The 16,591-nt window shown below is 39.5% G+C and overlaps 3 long non-coding RNA genes across 12 annotated transcripts in view; 2 read left to right on the top strand and 1 right to left on the bottom strand.

Annotated features, from left to right (window-relative positions):
- Positions 1–310: 310 nt before the first annotated feature.
- On the top strand, positions 311–4,446 carry LOC128120879 (uncharacterized). Its single transcript, XR_008221977.1, has 3 exons — positions 311–422; positions 3,166–3,338; positions 3,985–4,446. It is a non-coding gene; the product is annotated as an uncharacterized LOC128120879 (long non-coding RNA).
- The window catches only part of LOC128120852 (uncharacterized), an 88,787-nt gene continuing 74,585 nt past the window's right edge, over positions 2,390–16,591 (bottom strand). For 8 of the 10 annotated variants that reach the window (XR_008221965.1, XR_008221966.1, XR_008221974.1 and 5 more), the window contains 3 exons: positions 6,302–6,559; positions 5,083–5,231; positions 2,390–2,773 (listed from right to left, as the gene is read on the bottom strand). This is a non-coding gene — a long non-coding RNA (uncharacterized LOC128120852). Of the gene's footprint in view, positions 2,774–5,082; positions 5,232–6,301; positions 6,560–8,857; positions 8,988–16,591 lie in introns of all 10 variants that reach the window. The other 2 variants (XR_008221970.1, XR_008221967.1) reach the window with 2 other exon arrangements.
- Positions 8,994–16,591, top strand: part of LOC128120886 (uncharacterized) — a 40,480-nt gene continuing 32,882 nt past the window's right edge. The window contains exon 1 of the long non-coding RNA XR_008221989.1: positions 8,994–9,118. This is a non-coding gene — a long non-coding RNA (uncharacterized LOC128120886). The remainder of the gene's footprint in view (positions 9,119–16,591) is intronic.

The raw sequence follows: 16,591 nt of genomic DNA, 5'->3' as shown, positions 1-16,591 counted from the left end.
TGTATGTCTGTGTACCATGTGTGTACATGGTGCCCAAAGAAGCCAGAAGAGGACATCAGATGCCCTGGGACTAGAGTTACATATGAATATGAACTGCCATATGGGTGCTGGGAATGGAAACCAGGTCTTCTGGAAAATCAGCCAGTGATCTTAACCACTGAGGCATCTCATTCGATCTGTGTCTCTTTTTAAAAAGTAATTTATCATTAATAGTATATGTGTGTGTGAATGTATACCACTTGTGCAGAAGTCAGAGGACTTTAGAGAATCTATTCTCTCCTTTCACCGTTGATTTCAGTGATGAAACTCATCAGGCTTACCTGTCAAGTGCTTTTATCCGCTGCACCATCCTGCTCCCCATCTCACCTTTAACAGTCCTCTGTGGTCTCCCTGGCTTCCATAATCATGTGTGCTAACGAAGTGTAAGTATCAAGTCCAGTTCTCTCTTAACCATAAAGTCTACATACCTTTAAAATGTCTATCCTGGATGATCCAGGGTATCTCAAAACAACATCTCATCCCAAACTAAAATTCTCATTTCATTGTACCTGTATTTGCTTCAGATCTCTAAATGGTATCATCACTGATCAGTTGTACAAGCCAGAAATCTGGGTGTCATACTCCACCCTGCCCTTCTACAATCATCAGGAAATCCACTCAAGTTTCCTTTCCCAACTCTACTTCCATTTCTTTTTATCTCCATTACTTTTAGACAAATCCATTCTCTTGACTTAGCTCCTTGTAGCAGCGTTTCAGCCTGTTGCTTTGTATTACGACTCATTCTTCACTTAGAATGATCCATAGTGATCATTCTGAGCCTTAACTGTGTCAGTCTCCAGTTTAGTCTTCAGACTTTTTCTTGGAAAACTTACATGATAGATTTCCTCCCTTCTGGCCTGCTCACTTCATGGCTTGACTCTAGCAAGTTCTGCTGCCCCCTCCATCTGTAACACTCCACTCACACTTCTCATTTGATGTTTACTTTGTCTCAGTTTAACCAGTTTTCCCCTAAAGACCTTTTTTGATCTTCCAGGATTGGGTGGTATACCCTCTAAACTTCCATAGCATCTTGTATTTACTCTCATATTGTGCTAATACAATCTCATAAATATTTGTCTTCCAGTGGAGTACAAACTTCTTGAGAGAAGGGATTCTTGGTAACCTATATAGTCCCAACATAGGGTATAGTATCCATTACTTAATCCAGCAACTATTTCTTGAGGGATAATTGTGTAGTAGGCACTAATACAGTAGTTAGGTGTTGAGTGAGGAATCCTGGCAGTGAGAAGGGGATTCTGTCTCTGAGAATGTGGGGAGCTGAAAGGTTAATATTTTAACATACTAATACTGACTTTTAAGGCCAATTTTAAACTGAATATGAGGATTTATTCTCTGCTAAATCTTTTTCTCATGAAAAATACACTGACATTTTCCAGTATAATTGTAACAAGTTGAATGCAAAAAAAATCCATAAAAGAATCAGCTGTTACTTATTAAGCTAGATGTTAAAGGAATTTGCCAAAATGTAAAACAATGACATTTCTCAACCTAACTTTTATTGCTTTAGAAGATACAAATATTTTTCATAAGATGTGTTTTGTGTTAACATATATTAGTTTATTATATTTTAATGAATTTTAGATATTTGTGAGTTAAATCAGTAATACTCTAAATTTTTCTCAGTTTTAATTTCAAATATAATAGCTCAGTAGATGTATCCAACATAGACAGGCACTGTCAGGGATCCTCAGTAATTTTAGTAATGAAAAGATGTCCTGGAGGACAGATTTGAGCACTGCTGCAGAGGCACAAATTACTCGGGCTCTGTGTCGGGATGTTCAGCAGCAACCTTCACTTCCCCAGGAGGCCAACACGTAGTAGCTGCTTGGCAGACCTTGGAACTCTGGGAGTCTCTGTGTAGTCTTGTCTGGTCTTGAACTCATAACAGTCCTCCTGCCTCGTCCTTGCTAGTGCTGAGATTACAGTGTGCATCCCCACAGCTGGTGCATAGGAGTTCTCTCCCTTCCTCCTTCCCCTCCCCCTTCTCCCTCTCCCTGCCATGGTCGACTCTATCCCTCTGGAACCAGAAGACAAAAATCGCTTCCTTCAGTTGCTTTTCTCAGGTGTTTTATCACAGCAACAAAAAAATAACTAATATATCTACCATCCACAAGGTCTCTTTTTTTATGAAATCTGAGTGTGGTTTAAATATTCATGATTAAATACCATAGTTACCAGAGGAAATTGCAAGCTTATTAAAATAATTGAAAATTGAGATGTTTGACAAACAAAAGGGAATAGATACTAATATATCCCTATATAGATTAGGAATCTACAAAGTACAAGAATGTGATATTTGCAAGGTTAATGAACAAAAATTAGAGAAAAATAAAACTTCATACTTGATCTATTTAAAGATCAACTATCACAGAAGAAAAGTCAAAACACAGCAAGAGAAGAGAAAGGAAAGGAAGTGGGGATTGCAGTGTCAGCCCAGAGATTTAAACAAACAGGAAAAAAATATCAGAATAAATGCCTCCCATTCTGAAATTCTTTACCTCTTTTTCCCACCAGCCAAGAAGGGAGTGGGCGAAGACATAGCACAGAAATAGGATGTCCCAGAAGTCCAAATTTATCTCCGGTTATCACTGGAGTCTCAAGGAATGTTCACATTCCAGAGCTTTCTTACAAACTTGTTTCTCATACATATGAGAGCCCCTCTTCTCCTTGGGGATTCCACATCCGTGACAATAGACTGGCAGGACACTTGCTTCTGGGACAGGAAGAAGAAACCACTTACCTTGTCGTTTTGTTTTATTTGGTTTGACATTAGTTTTAGAGCTATCCAGGAGAAAAATCCAAAGTTCATAAAATCTATTACAAGTGGAAAAGGGCATTGCTGCAAACTCCCTTAGGCATTTCCTACCACTGAATCAGAAATCGACTGAAATCGGAAATAGGGACACATAGTACTATCTGTGGGAAACCAGCTGCCTTCAGCAACTAGGCTTAATATATTGACTTTGGCAATGACTGAATACTTCCTGCTGTACAAAAGTGAATTGAATTGAACTTAACTAAGTTTAAATGGATGTAATAGGTTAGAACATGAACATCATTTTATAAGCAATACACACTAGCCTGGTCCTATTTGCCCTTTCCTAGCAGACTTTGATTAGTGACTCGTGATTTTTCTGAAGGTCTACCTTAGAGAACTCACATCCAGGATAAGAGGAAATTTAAAGAGGAAACAAATGCCTGGGCATTTGTGCTAGACAGATCTGCTTGCTTTAAGTGAAGCAATTGCATTGCAGTACTGTGGAGACTGATTGGGACAGGTAAGAAGATTAGTAATTGTTAAAATATTGTGTCACTACTGCCCTCTTTTGTGTGGGTCCTAACAGTGCAGAGACTGTGTGTGTGTGTGTGTGTGTGTGTGTGTGTGTGTGTGTGTGTGTGTATCTCAAGTACTTGCACAAACACTATATATTTGTTGTTCATGTGAGCTCACATGCATGTGTGTGTGTGTGTGTGTGTATAGAGGTCAGAGGTCAGCATCAAGTATCCTCCTCAATTCTTCTCCATCTTACATTTTTGAGGCACACTCTCTCATTGAATCAACTGGCTACAATAGCAATTATTACAAGCCCTAGAGCCCCTCCTGTCTCAGCATCCACAGCATGGGGTTACAGGCACAAGTCACCACACCTAGTTTAACATGAGATTTGGGTCCCCATGTTTGCATGCCAAGCACTTTACCAACTGAGCTATCTACCCATCCCAAACCCAAAGACTCTTTTACTTCATCTTTAACATTTCATATTGATTGGACCCTATTTTAGGGAGGTACTTGAGCACCTGACAGAAAACAAGAGTGCAAATGATAGTATTTGTGATTGTTACTCAGGATATGATTTCATTCCCTGGAACCAAATGACTTGTCTTGTTTTGGTTAATGCTTTTTCTTATTTTATTTACTTCCAGAAATTCTACAGTAAATAATAGCATCATGCCAGTCAAACACTATCCACAGATGAAGAGACTTCATGAAGTGAAAATAATGGACATCTTTTTCATCCAAAATGATAGTAATATCTCAGTTGACACTTCTGTAGGCATTTCTACTCAAGTTCTTGTCTCCAAAGGCCATATTTGTGTGCTCCTTAATTTAATTTCTTAGGGTAGAGAAGGCCTAATACTCTAAATCAGCTACCTACCAAATTCTGACCTGGCTCAAATATAGTTTTTCATAGCCCATATGCTGCATACTATTGAAGTTCTGAATGTGAGAATTCAAGAGAAGCAGCTGTGTTGCAGATGATGATATAACTGTGGCTCTGGTGTGCACATATGTCATGGGCGGAACTCTCTCTCCCTTTCATAAATTATGACACACAAATGAACCCTTCTGAAATCGGTTTCTGATAAAAGTATTCATTTACTCGCTATTGTCTCAAAATACTCTTGGGCTTTTAGCTAAATATAAGTGATATTGAGATTCTTTCACTGACCACTAGACAATTAGAATGTTTTCCTGTGTAAAATCTAGCTGTCTCTGCAAACTGTTGAGCAGATCTCCAGATCCTGAGATAGACGGTATCTTCTCTGTCTGATACAGAACTTAGCACAATGCCTTGAGTATCTCCTACAAAGTCGGGTAGAATTCCTTACATGTGGTAGCCACTCAAGTTTATTGGGAATAATTGCATGTATTTTGAGGTTCTTACATGGCTTAGTAAACTAAATAGAATGGAAAAAGCAATACCTAAAAATGCAATAAAAGGACAAAAAGGTAGAATGTGAATATTACAAATAGGGAGATTATTATCTTTGGGTTTGTTTCTTAATTTGTCCCCAACTTTCTTTGCACATACATAGAAATACATTAGGGCAAAAATAAACAAGCACAAGAGAAAAGTCCTTTCATAATAGTCTTCCTGCAAATTCTGTGTGACAGATCTCTCTCTCTCTCTCTCTCTCTCTCTCTCTCTCTCTCTCTCTCTCTCTCTCTCTCTCTCTCCCTCCCTCCCTCCCTCCCTCCCTCCTCTCTCAGTGGATTGTATTGGCAGTGTGCTCACTCACCTCTTACTTCAGTCAGATTGCTTCTAGGCCATCCTGACCTGTTAGTTGAGACAGGTCTGACTCAGCTCCCCTCATGGTTTCCTGATCTGTTAGGGAAAAGTAAATACAGGCTTCCCAGGCCTTTGGTGCTTGAACAGCCAAAATGAATTCTGGGAAGAAAGAGATCAGAAAAGAAAAATCCTCTTTTAGACCACTGACAGATACATTCCTCTGCTTTTACAACCAAAATGCACATATCCAGCAAAGCAGTCTTTTATTTTACAGGTAAAATAAATTGTTAAAGGGAAAAATTAATAGAAGACGTTGAGATTAATTGTTCCAACTACTGTGGCTATGAGTTCTGGGTGAGTCACTTCTTTAGGAAATGAAAAGAATGCCAAGTATGTGAAGGTTGCTGACAGGCTGTAGACCATAGGATAGATCCTTGGTCATTTCAGGTTTCCTTCCTGCTTCTCAAAGAAGCACACACATCAGATTTCAGGAGGGTGAGGGAGGTGGGGTGGTCAGGAAGAGGGACTGTGTGAAAGGGCTGTGCCTTTAGCTCCTAGGTCAGTGCAGATTCATTCAATTAGGTGAATCAGAAGGTGGCTGTATCTGGGCTCGGTGGCTCAGGCCTGTAACACCAGTTACTTTGAAGGCTGACAGAGGAGGGTGTCTGAGACAAGGCAGAACCTTGTCTCAAAAAATAATAAAATTAAAAATTTTAGAAGAGACAGAGATGTGGCTCAGTGGTGGGACAGCTTGCCTAACCTATGTGGCCTCTAAATCCAAGCCTCTGTACTACAAACAATGAATTTAATGAACTTAAAGTGATCCACCCAAGTGAATGTGTATTCCCATCAACCCAAGGAAGAAATACTTGAGAGATTTTTGTGGGGGAAAAATTATTGCTTTTGTTCTTACTATTGTATAATTCAGTGGGAAAATATTGTAATAGCTTTGTCCTGTAATCTTTTGCCAGAATGAGGTACAACAAAGCAAAAGGAAAAATAAAACAACAAAAAAATGTGGCCATAGAAGTGTCTCATCAGGTAAAAGCACAAGCCTATGACATGAGTTTGATTTCTGGGATCCATATAAATGGTGGAAGGAGAGAACCAACTTCACAAATTGCCTTCTGATTTCTGGCTATGTGCTGTGATATGTTCTCAACACACTAGTTACACCCTAATAATAATAGTGAAAAAGCTAAAAGTAGAAATAATTTTTGCTCACTAACCTCCAAAGAGTCTTGAGGTTTCCCAAGGTTCATAGTAAACAACCTGATGAGTAACTGCAGCACGCTGGGAGGGAGGAGGGGCAGTGAGGGCGGAGAAGGACAGGCAGGGATGCAGGGGGAGCGAAGAACAGCTTCATAACTCCAGGGCCTCAGACAGCACACTACACCAAGACGTTCACATTCGTCTGTGAGGGCTGCTGCAATGAAATACTGCAAGCTGGATGTCATCAGTGAATCTATTTTTCACAGTTGTAGAGGCTGAAAGGCCAAGATCCATGTGTTAGTAAGCTGGTCTCTCCTGAAGCTTCTCTCCTGGCTTACAGATGCCTGTCTTCTCCCTGTCTCCTTGCATAGTCTTTGCTCTGTGCGTGCACACTGTGGATGTCTTCAGACATCCAAACTTCTTTGTCTTATTAGGATATGAGTCAGAGTCAGAGTGGATTTAGGACCCCTATAACCACCTCATCTTCTTAATAAATTCATCTCCCTTTTAAAGGCCCCATCTTTAAATAGTCTCATCCTGAAGCACTGGGTGAATCAAAGGCTTCATATGTAAATTCTTGGGGGACACAACCCATGCTTTAACATTCTCCATGCAGGTTAACAAAGGCTGATCAGTATAGTACTCTTTGACTTACTAATTTTTCTTCTAGGAATTTGTCCTAGAAAAAAATACCGAGTACACATGCCAAAAGATGATTACTTAAGAATGTTCACTACACCAGTGAGTGAAATAGCAAAAAATAATAAATAGCCCAATTATTAATTAATAATAGATTTATATCATCAATTAAAATCCAACTGAGAAAATAGAATACTAGGTCTAAATACACTGTTGAATCAAAATTTCAAGTTGCAGAACACTGTATATAATCTAAACTTGTGTTTTAAAATTAAATATTTGTAGATAGATACCTAGCAAAATGTCGAAAGAATATGTGTCAACCTGTCAAGAGTGGACTGCCTCCACAGTGTGAACCTTGGAATGGGGCCTTGCAATTTTTATTTGTTCACTTACATATTTGAACTCCTGCAATAAATGTGTTCGTTTGGATTAAAAGTGAAACTGATACTTCTTTAATTATCCTATGCATACTTAGGTAGATAGTTTTAAAGTCTCTAAAGTTTGACAATACATTTTCAAAGCCTCACTTATTGAGCATCAAGTACCTATTCATCAACCCATGCTTTTGAGCACTTCACAGATAGTACATTCTCTTACAATTCAATTCTTAGAAGAACTTCTCAAGGCAAGTATTAATATTTTTGCTGTATCATGGTAGAAAGCACAGCTTGGAAAAGTCAGATGGTTTTCAACATTTGTAGAAAATAAATGACAAAGTCAACTCTCGCTGCTGATTAATAAAATTACTTGTTTTATATACAGGATACAGAAAGTGATCATATAATTTGACATTATCTTAGAGTATCATCCACTGGTTACTGCTATATTCCCTCAGCAAGCAAATCACCATCTCTAAATCTAGATATATATAACATGTGTGGTAGCCACTAGTTATAGTCATATGTATTTGTTAGAGCAATGAAGAGCTCAAAAGTGATTGTTAAGTAGAAAAAATTTCCATTGTCTTTGTTAGGTTTCAAACCTGGGACAAATGACAAGGTGCCTATTTAAGGTATCAGAGCAGACACTGCCTGCCAGGTTCTCCCTGCATTCCTCAGTGCCTGCCTGTTACAGGGCCCTCCTGGCTGGCATACCTTGCCCCTACCCTGTACTTCTCCACTCCAGGGACTGGGCTGTCCTTCCCTGTGCAACCCAACCATTTTGGTTACTTGATCATTTGGGGCCTCCTGGCTGCTGCACCTGGTTCTCTTCTCCCGCTCTCTCTCTCCCCCCTCTCCTCACATGGCTCAGGGGCATGTCCACTGTGAAATCTCCCAGATGCTCCTGCCTCTGACTTTGCTCTCCCACAGACCTATAATAAATTTTCTCCTCTAACATGCCCAGGAGCAGTCATGTCTCTTCCTTTTTTATTTCTTTTTTTCATTATTTGGTGCCAATACCTAGGACCAATCATATCTTTTCCTTTTTACTTCTTTTCATTCATCTGGGACCGAAACCCGGGACCAGTCATGTTCCTTTCCTTTTTATTTCTTTTCTTTTCTATTTTTAATTGTCTTGAGTTCCTGTAGAACTAAAATAAGGGGTGGATACTGTTGTTTACCATTTATTGCAGGCAGGACAGCACTGTTTGAATACTAATGTAGCAGTGTTTGGGTCTATAACCTCAGTTATGAAAAAGAAAGAGGCTTTGATAATGACCACTAATGACTATCTTTGTGAAAAGCATACACATACTTATTGTTCCCATTAAAAAATGAGGACTTTGTGCAAACAAGCCTGTACAGTGGTAGGAAAAGTACTTCAAGAGAATTTCTGAAGCAGCAGAACCCTTAATCCCTCTATCTCCTGAGATCTTATCATGTCTCTCCAGACAGCACTTAGCATCCAGTTTATCCAAAAGTGTGACTTCAGGAATTCAGCCTATCTTTCAAGCCCTTCTTATCCCCTCTCCTATTAGTGCCTTTACTCACTTAAGCTCCTGATCTTTATTCAAAATCAGTGGTTCCCAAAGCACAGCCCTCTTGAATCTGTCAGCAGACACTATAGCTTGATGTGAATGGAGTTGAAGATCATCAGGCAGCCCCCTCCCCGACTTGGGTACTGGAGAAGAAACAAAAGCAGATAACTGTGGCAGGCATAAAGACAAACTGCCCTGCATTGACTGAGCCCTGATCTGGAAACCATGGGAACCTTGGCAGTTAGAAGTTAATGGGAGCTGATTTTGCCTGCTGGTGAGTGTGAACATTCCCAGATGCCTGGTGTCTCCTGCAAGAGGAGCCCTAGGTGATATGAAGGGGAATGACTGAACAATGGGAAGAGAGGTTTAAGTAGGGGAAAGGGTGGAGAGGGTGGCATAGAGGAGCGGAGGGATAACTAACACTTAGGATGTGTGAAGAAGCTGGATGGAAACCTACTTTTTCATAAGCTTCCTAAGCACTAGAACTTGATGTGAAGACTATTGATGACAATAGCACACACTTTTGCCACAAGATATCAGTACCATTGTCAAGTTGGTACCGACCTAGAAGTTCCCCCTTTCTGGCTAGCGTTCATCTTCCTGGAAGGTGCCATGCAGGCTGCTGAGGGAAAAGTCATCAATGTCTTATCCAGCTGTGAACCCTGTCAGCTACAATACAAACAGAATGGCAAGATACACCGTGGGTGAAATGATGGTGTTTGTTAAGGCTTGCTTCACAGGAGGAAGTGCATACCTAATGCTGTAAATCTGGCAAGAGCCCATGTCAATAGAGCTTGTTGACCCCAGGACTGAATTTACTGCCATTACTTGCTAAATGGACATAGTATCAAACTACCTCTAAATTCATGTCTCTATACCCACAGATTAGTGTTGCTCTCACACCTTAGAGATTTATTCAGTGGACAGTGGTTAATGCAGAAACTCAGGAACTGGTCAAAGTACAGAAAATAAATGTCTATGAAGTGCTCAGTGGCAAGAAGGGCATCTATATCCTTATCCATCCCATGGGACTCAAGGTCCATTAAGGAATAGGAGGGTGGAAAGAGTGTAAGAGTCACAGGTTGAGGAGGACTGGAGCTGAACAGTGTCTTGTGGACATGACAGGGCTGTTGTGCTCAAAAACTCAGAGCAGCTATAGTTGACTGTGCAAGATTGCACAAGATCAAGCCACTCTGCATTCCAGCATGAAGAGGGAAGGCACTCATAAGCCCTGTCTCTGGCTGGAGAGCTGTTGACAGCTGATGACTTTTGGGAGAGTCAGTTTTCTTTAAAGGTATGACTGTGGGTAGGTCAAGCGCACTCCAATGGATGCCCCACATGCACAAGTGTATAGCAGCAGAAATTGGTCTTGATGGATAAAAGGAGAGAGAGAAAAGGGACACAAAGTTGAGACTGGTAGAGGAGTTGAGTGAAATATGGTCAAAATACACTGTATGCTTGTATGACAGTCTCAAATATTTAATTAAAAATAAATTTTGAAAAAGAAGAGCCCTTTATACTTGAATGTTCTCCCACTGTCTATGTGGGAGTGCAGCCCACTTTTGAAGGCAACATGAAGAGGGAAAGAGAGAAGAAGGCCTCTGTAGTTAGGAGTTAAGTCACTTCTTGGCCATCTGCAAATATCAGCTTCAATCTCACAGAACTGTCATGAGGATGGGATAAGATTACATTAGTGAAGAGCTTTATACAGTATCTGACACACAAAAAATGACAAAATGCATAACACATCTTTATACAGTCCCTAATTAGCACTCCACCAGGTACAGAGAGCTTGATCCTCAGGCCATTGGGCTCCAAGCTCTGAACCTCGCCCAGATCCTGCTGATTTTCCTCTAGGGCTTGGCCCTCTTTGCATGTATATGCCTTCTAGCACCAGGATGAATTTCACACGCGTATCCTGCAAACTATACTCCAACTGGAAAACAGGCCCAGCTTTGGATGGACTAGGGATCACTGGGCCCCTGAGGCTTGATGACTTAGAGCAGTGGTTTTCAAGGCTTCCTGGGACCTCTCTGTTTGATCTGGGAATTTGAATATTTATAAATTCCCCTACTCCTCACTTCGAAGGTCCATACTACTATGATTCACTCATTTCTGATTCCTTGCAGAAATTCCAAGCATGCTATATGACCAAGGCCATGGTAGCTACTTTGAAGACAGTAGGTTTTTAATAAATTTTTGCTGAGTGATTCAAGGCAGTCTGTTGGATGCTGTTCACCACCTTACATTTTGTGTGCCATTGAACATAAAATAATGTTAAATAATTTTACACACACACACACACACACACACACACACACACATAGATATAGATATAGATTTGATTCTTAAGATTCCTTGGCTAGTAATTAAAACCTGTGTCATTTGGCCTGAATCCTGGTAGGGCACCTATTTGGGAGAATACCTGTGAATGCTTAAGGTCCATAGAAATAATGAAAGAATAGCCTATGCAAGAGTTACAAGGTATGAGGGGACAATAATAATGATATTATGCCATCCAAATTTTAGTGTTCATGTCTTCCAATTTGTCTTAGAAAAGAAGAAAGTGAGGTAAACAACTCTTCAGACATTTCAGAGTATATCAACAGGAAGGAGAAAAGCAAAGAAGGAACCTCACATCTACTAGCTACATTAGCAAGTTAAATAAATAGATTTTTCAGCTAGGTACAGCATGAACCTCCAAACCCAGCACTGAAGCTGGATATAGGAGGGTTGCTGTAAGTTTGGTGGCAGTATGAGCTACAGAGTAAGGGGAAAAAAAGATTTACTCGTTTCTTTTTATTAAAGGAAATTTCAAGCATATCCAATTATACAAGGAAAATACAATAAACTTTCTTATCTGCCATGCAACTTTCATAATTAACGTTTTTGTCTATATTCAACTTAAGTAATACAAAAATAGGGCTTCCCCATCTTCTTTAAAGAGTGTTTGAAAACTATGTAAATAGATGCTGTAGTGTTTGGTCAAAGATTCGGAGATAGTGTGTACTCCCAGAGCCTGTTTACATATATTCTCAACACTGGGCTAACAATTCCTCTTTCAGTGGGATGATTACAACATCCCCAACTCTGCACAGTGTCCTAATGAGTGTATATAATAGAGTCACTGTACTTGTCTCTAAAAAACAAAACAAAAAAAGAACAACTTATTTATTTTTCAAACTTTAGAAAATTGTGGCTCTGTCCCATCCTGGGTACAAAGGGCCAGTGAGCCCAGCTTGTTGTGGTTTGTATGTTCAGTGGCTCCAGATGTGCCGCCTCTAAGTCAGTCCTGTGACAACCCAGAGGATGTATTGGTGAGAAAAGTTGTCTTTCTGGATTCATTGACATGGAAAGAGAGTGAAAGCTTATACTCCAAGGCAAAACAGTAAGGAAATGACTGGCAGTTTCATGATGAGCATAAGCAATTTCTCAAGAATCACTATTATTCACTTGGTTCAACTATTTGTTTCATTGTAGGGTGATGTCTCATAATTACTAGGTTTGGCCTTCCTATTTTATTGTTTTCCATTCTTCAAAGTAACTGCTTTGTACTTTTTACTTTCGGTTCAAGGTCACTCATCACTACAGATGGCAGAAACTGATGTCTGAATGTTAATTAAGCCACCATATACAAAAGACTCTTCTATATAGCATGCTTTTTAAATATAGCTTCACATTGAACACATTATAATACTCAATATATATTATTTATTGAATAAAAAAGTGTCTTTCTGAATATTTATCTATTATCCTTTTTAAATACAATACAAATATAGCTTTTGTAACATTGGAAAAAATCTATAATGAAAGTGTTCTTTAAGATTCAGAATCCATCTTGATCATCTTTTAAACTCTGACCTCCTTCACTTCCACATGGTTCTGCCTCAAATCCTCTCTAGCAAGCCAGTAATAGCTAAGATTTACTGTTATCCCTAGCTTTTCCATACTGGAGCTTCTTAGACCACTTACTTTTCCTTTTTCTACTTATTGTCTCACTCCTGGCTTATCCCTTTGTACTTTCTCCATCCTGCAAGCTTCTATAAGTCCCTTCCCCATAAAATAAAAAACCATTGCAGGCACAGTTTATGCCACTATGCTTTTAACTGCATCTGGATGGTGACTTAACTGGTATTTTAATAAAGATTTTAGTTTTAGTTTTTAATTATATGTATGTGTGTAGTATATGTGTATGTCTTGGTGCATGTGAGTGCAGTGGCTCTGGAGGCCAGAAGAGGGTGTTGGATCACCTAGAGTTACAAGTGGTTGTATGCCATTTGACTGCCATGATGGGAAGCAAACCTGGACCCTCTCTCTGCAAAAGCAGTAGGCACTCTTCACCACTGAGTCATCTCTCCAGCCCCATTGACCCACTATTCTTATTTCAGCCAATTTCTAGCTCTGGTTAACACATCTGTCTGCATTTTCTTTTCCCTTTTCCAAGCACCTGGACATTTCTGGAATGTATAACATCATTAGGTTATTTGGATGATCTAAAATGCCTCCCATGCAGTTAACCTGGGGACTCAACAACACTGGGCACTTCGGTTCTCACCTCTCACTAATTTACTCTTAAAATAATAATACCTGCTATTTCAATCCTCTGTAGTCTCATTAAATTTCTACACTCACCGTGTTTACTGCCTGTTTTAGAAGATGCTAGAAGTCATACAATTTGATTACTTATTTATTTAATTGTGCCCAGATTATCACCTAGCCTATTTAACTTCTCTGTAGTTTTACCACAGATTGGAACAGAGCCACATTTTTCTAAAATTTGAAAAATAAATAAGTTTTTATTTTAGAGACAAGCACAGCAACTGTATTACATACACCGATCTTTTTTTCCCTTTCGCAGCAGTCTTGACATGACCTCATCAGTTATCTAGTTTCTGCATATTTTTTGAGGCTTTCTTCCTTGACATCCCTTCCTTGACATCTCCTGCCCTTTGCTCTCCTACCCAAAAGAGAAGGGCTCTTGAATGATAATTCCATTCATGGTGTGTTTGTCTCCTTCACCTACAAATTTCACCTACTTCGATTCCTTCTCTCACTTGATTCTCAGCATCACTAGCCTATTGAAATTCTCAGAGCCAAAACCTACTAAGATCTTCTGCTCAACTTAAAACAGTGACCACTCTTTCCTTACGAGAGCTCTCGTCTTCCACTGGTGTCCTTGGTACAGTCTTCTGGTTCTCTCCTGTGCTATTGACCTGTTTTCCATTTAGCTTCCTTTCAAGATTCTTTTTCTGCCTAAAAGCCAAACCAAATAAAAAAATAAACAAAAAACAACCCCTCTAAATAACAATGTCCATACTCTCTAAATTCATTGTTCAGTCTTTGTCTTCTAACTCCCAACAGCCTCTTCATTATCTCAACCTATCTTCTGGCTGATCAGTCTGCCTATCTCCATTGTAACGATGACACCCAGCTTGGTAGCCCTCATCTATCTTCCCATAATCATGCCCTCATTTCTTACTAAATGCTGATCATCTTATGCTGATGGATTGCAGACACTTTAAACTCTTATCTAAACTGAATGCACCATATCTTTAGTTCTGTGTTGTTTTTCATCTCGACTAATGGATCTAACACTGTATTCTTTCACCATTAACTCTCAAACCAATTTTCCCTGTTCTCTACCCTTCCTCAGAAGCCTATTAATTCTTTTTTCAACAGTTGGTTTCATTTTTGACAATTTCAGGTATATACACAATGTATCAAGAATATATTCACCCTCTATTATCCTTTTTTATCCCCTTCCCACTTATGTGGACCTCCTTTGTCTTCTCCACTTGTCCCTCTTTTACTTTAATGTCTTTTTGTTTTGCTGAGGTAGCCACAGATACCATGTATTCGTGATCACATTGTCCATTTCATACCTAGAAGATAGCGAGAAACCTATCATCCTTGCATGGGACTTTACAGCAGACTTCCCCTACTCCTTTCAGCCTCTCCACCCTTTGGTGGAATCACACGCTAACGATTCTTTAGCGTGCTTTCCCATTCTTCAGCTCATTTGTCTTTCTTGACCAGTATCTTAAATATTGCATTCTAAAGCACCATTGCTGGAGTTTTCTACAAAAGGCTCTACCTGAGCATGTCACACCTTCAGGTCAAAGGATTTCCTTTTTTACTCATTGTCCTTCTATTGTTTAGTTTAGTCCAACTTAATCTCTCTTGGTCTGCCTTGGTCTGTGAAAGTCCCTAAACATGACTTGTACTCAATCATGTTTTCTTAAGCTATTGCTTTTGTCTTGTGGCTTCCTCTCAAATTCATTTTTGCAAAGCTCAAGGAAGACCAGAGTTGGGTCCTCAAACATTCATAGGGCTAGGGACTTTTGAAGCCAGCTTCAAATTATTCTCCTCCAAAAGGCTTTCTCCCCATCACCAGAATCAGAAAAAGAGACTCCTCATGTTTTTACATTGAATTAATATCTAGAATACAGAAAATTCTTAAATCTGTCTTTGCACAAAAGTGACTGTTTATCTTCTCCACTAGAGCTCCACTTGAAAGACAGGAGCAGGGTCAAATTCATTTTGATGTATAACTTGATGACCACGAGGCACATCCACAGTAGACACTTAATTGCTCACTGAACTGTTGAATGTCATATTAAGGGTGGCCTCTTTTTTTTTTTTTTTCGAGACAGGGTTTCTCTGTGTAGCTTTGCGCCTTTTCCTGGAACTCACTTGGTAGCCCAGGCTGGCCTCGAACTCACAGAGATCCGCCTGGCTCTGCCTCCCGAGTGCTGGGATTAAAGGCGTGCGCCACCACCGCCCGGCTAAGGGTGGCCTCTTTTTAATTCATAAAACTAAGGATCAAATTTCACTTTTGGGGGGATAGTCATTTTTTAAAATTTGTTTTTAGCAGTAATTTGACATTTATTATAAATTAATTTTCTATTCACTACAGACTCTCTATAGTAAGAATTATTCAGTGGACAAAAGTTCACAGTACTCATCATATCAAAACAAGTCATTAGATGATATAACAAATAATAAAATGTTAACAGGAAGGTAGTGAAGGTGAGAGACTCTACGTCATTATCAGGGAGAACCTCTGATCATAATGTTAAGAGATAATGACTGCAGAGTACTTACTCGTAATTTGGTACAGAGTAAATGCCTGGTGAATGTGACTCAGCATTATTATACAGCAAAGCACAAGGAACAGTAATCCTTTTCCCTGTGTAGTCTACGTAGTATGTGTGATCAGTGATAGCAACTCTGAACTAGATTCAATTTGGAGCAGAGTCGGGTATGTCCTTTTGTGATAATTTCCAGAACAAGTAACAAAGAGTAAAGGTGCAAGCAGCTTGCTTGATGTGATTAACCACGTGCTGTGGAAGAGGACTTGGCATCTCTCTCTCCCACTTGATATTCGGTGAAATAAATATGACCATAGTTGTCACATTCCTGACAAAGACATCTGCTAAGCTGGGCAACGCAAGCAAAACTGCGTCCTGCTGACAGCTTGCTTTGGAAGCGAATGTTGCCATTAAGGGAAAATAGAATTTCTGTATTTATCACATTACCTAACATGGTGTGCTGGCATGTTTCTTCTGTGGACCAAAGACATCCCACTACTTCAGTTCAGTGTTCAAAATTCTATATTTGCTTAAAGGATTATTATGAGAGCTTTCATTTTTTGGTCTATTAATATAAATTCATTTTGTCTACGTGGTATATTTTAAAATCCAGATCACAATGGCATCAGCTGATGAGTAAGTAAGTCTTCTTTTCC

This window comes from Peromyscus californicus, unplaced genomic scaffold, assembly GCF_007827085.1.
Source record: "Peromyscus californicus insignis strain IS unplaced genomic scaffold, ASM782708v3 Scaffold_11__1_contigs__length_118956290, whole genome shotgun sequence".
Lineage (NCBI taxonomy): Eukaryota > Metazoa > Chordata > Mammalia > Rodentia > Cricetidae > Peromyscus > Peromyscus californicus.
Note: the sequence above shows the minus strand (reverse complement) of the source record. Positions and strands in the feature narration are given on the sequence as shown.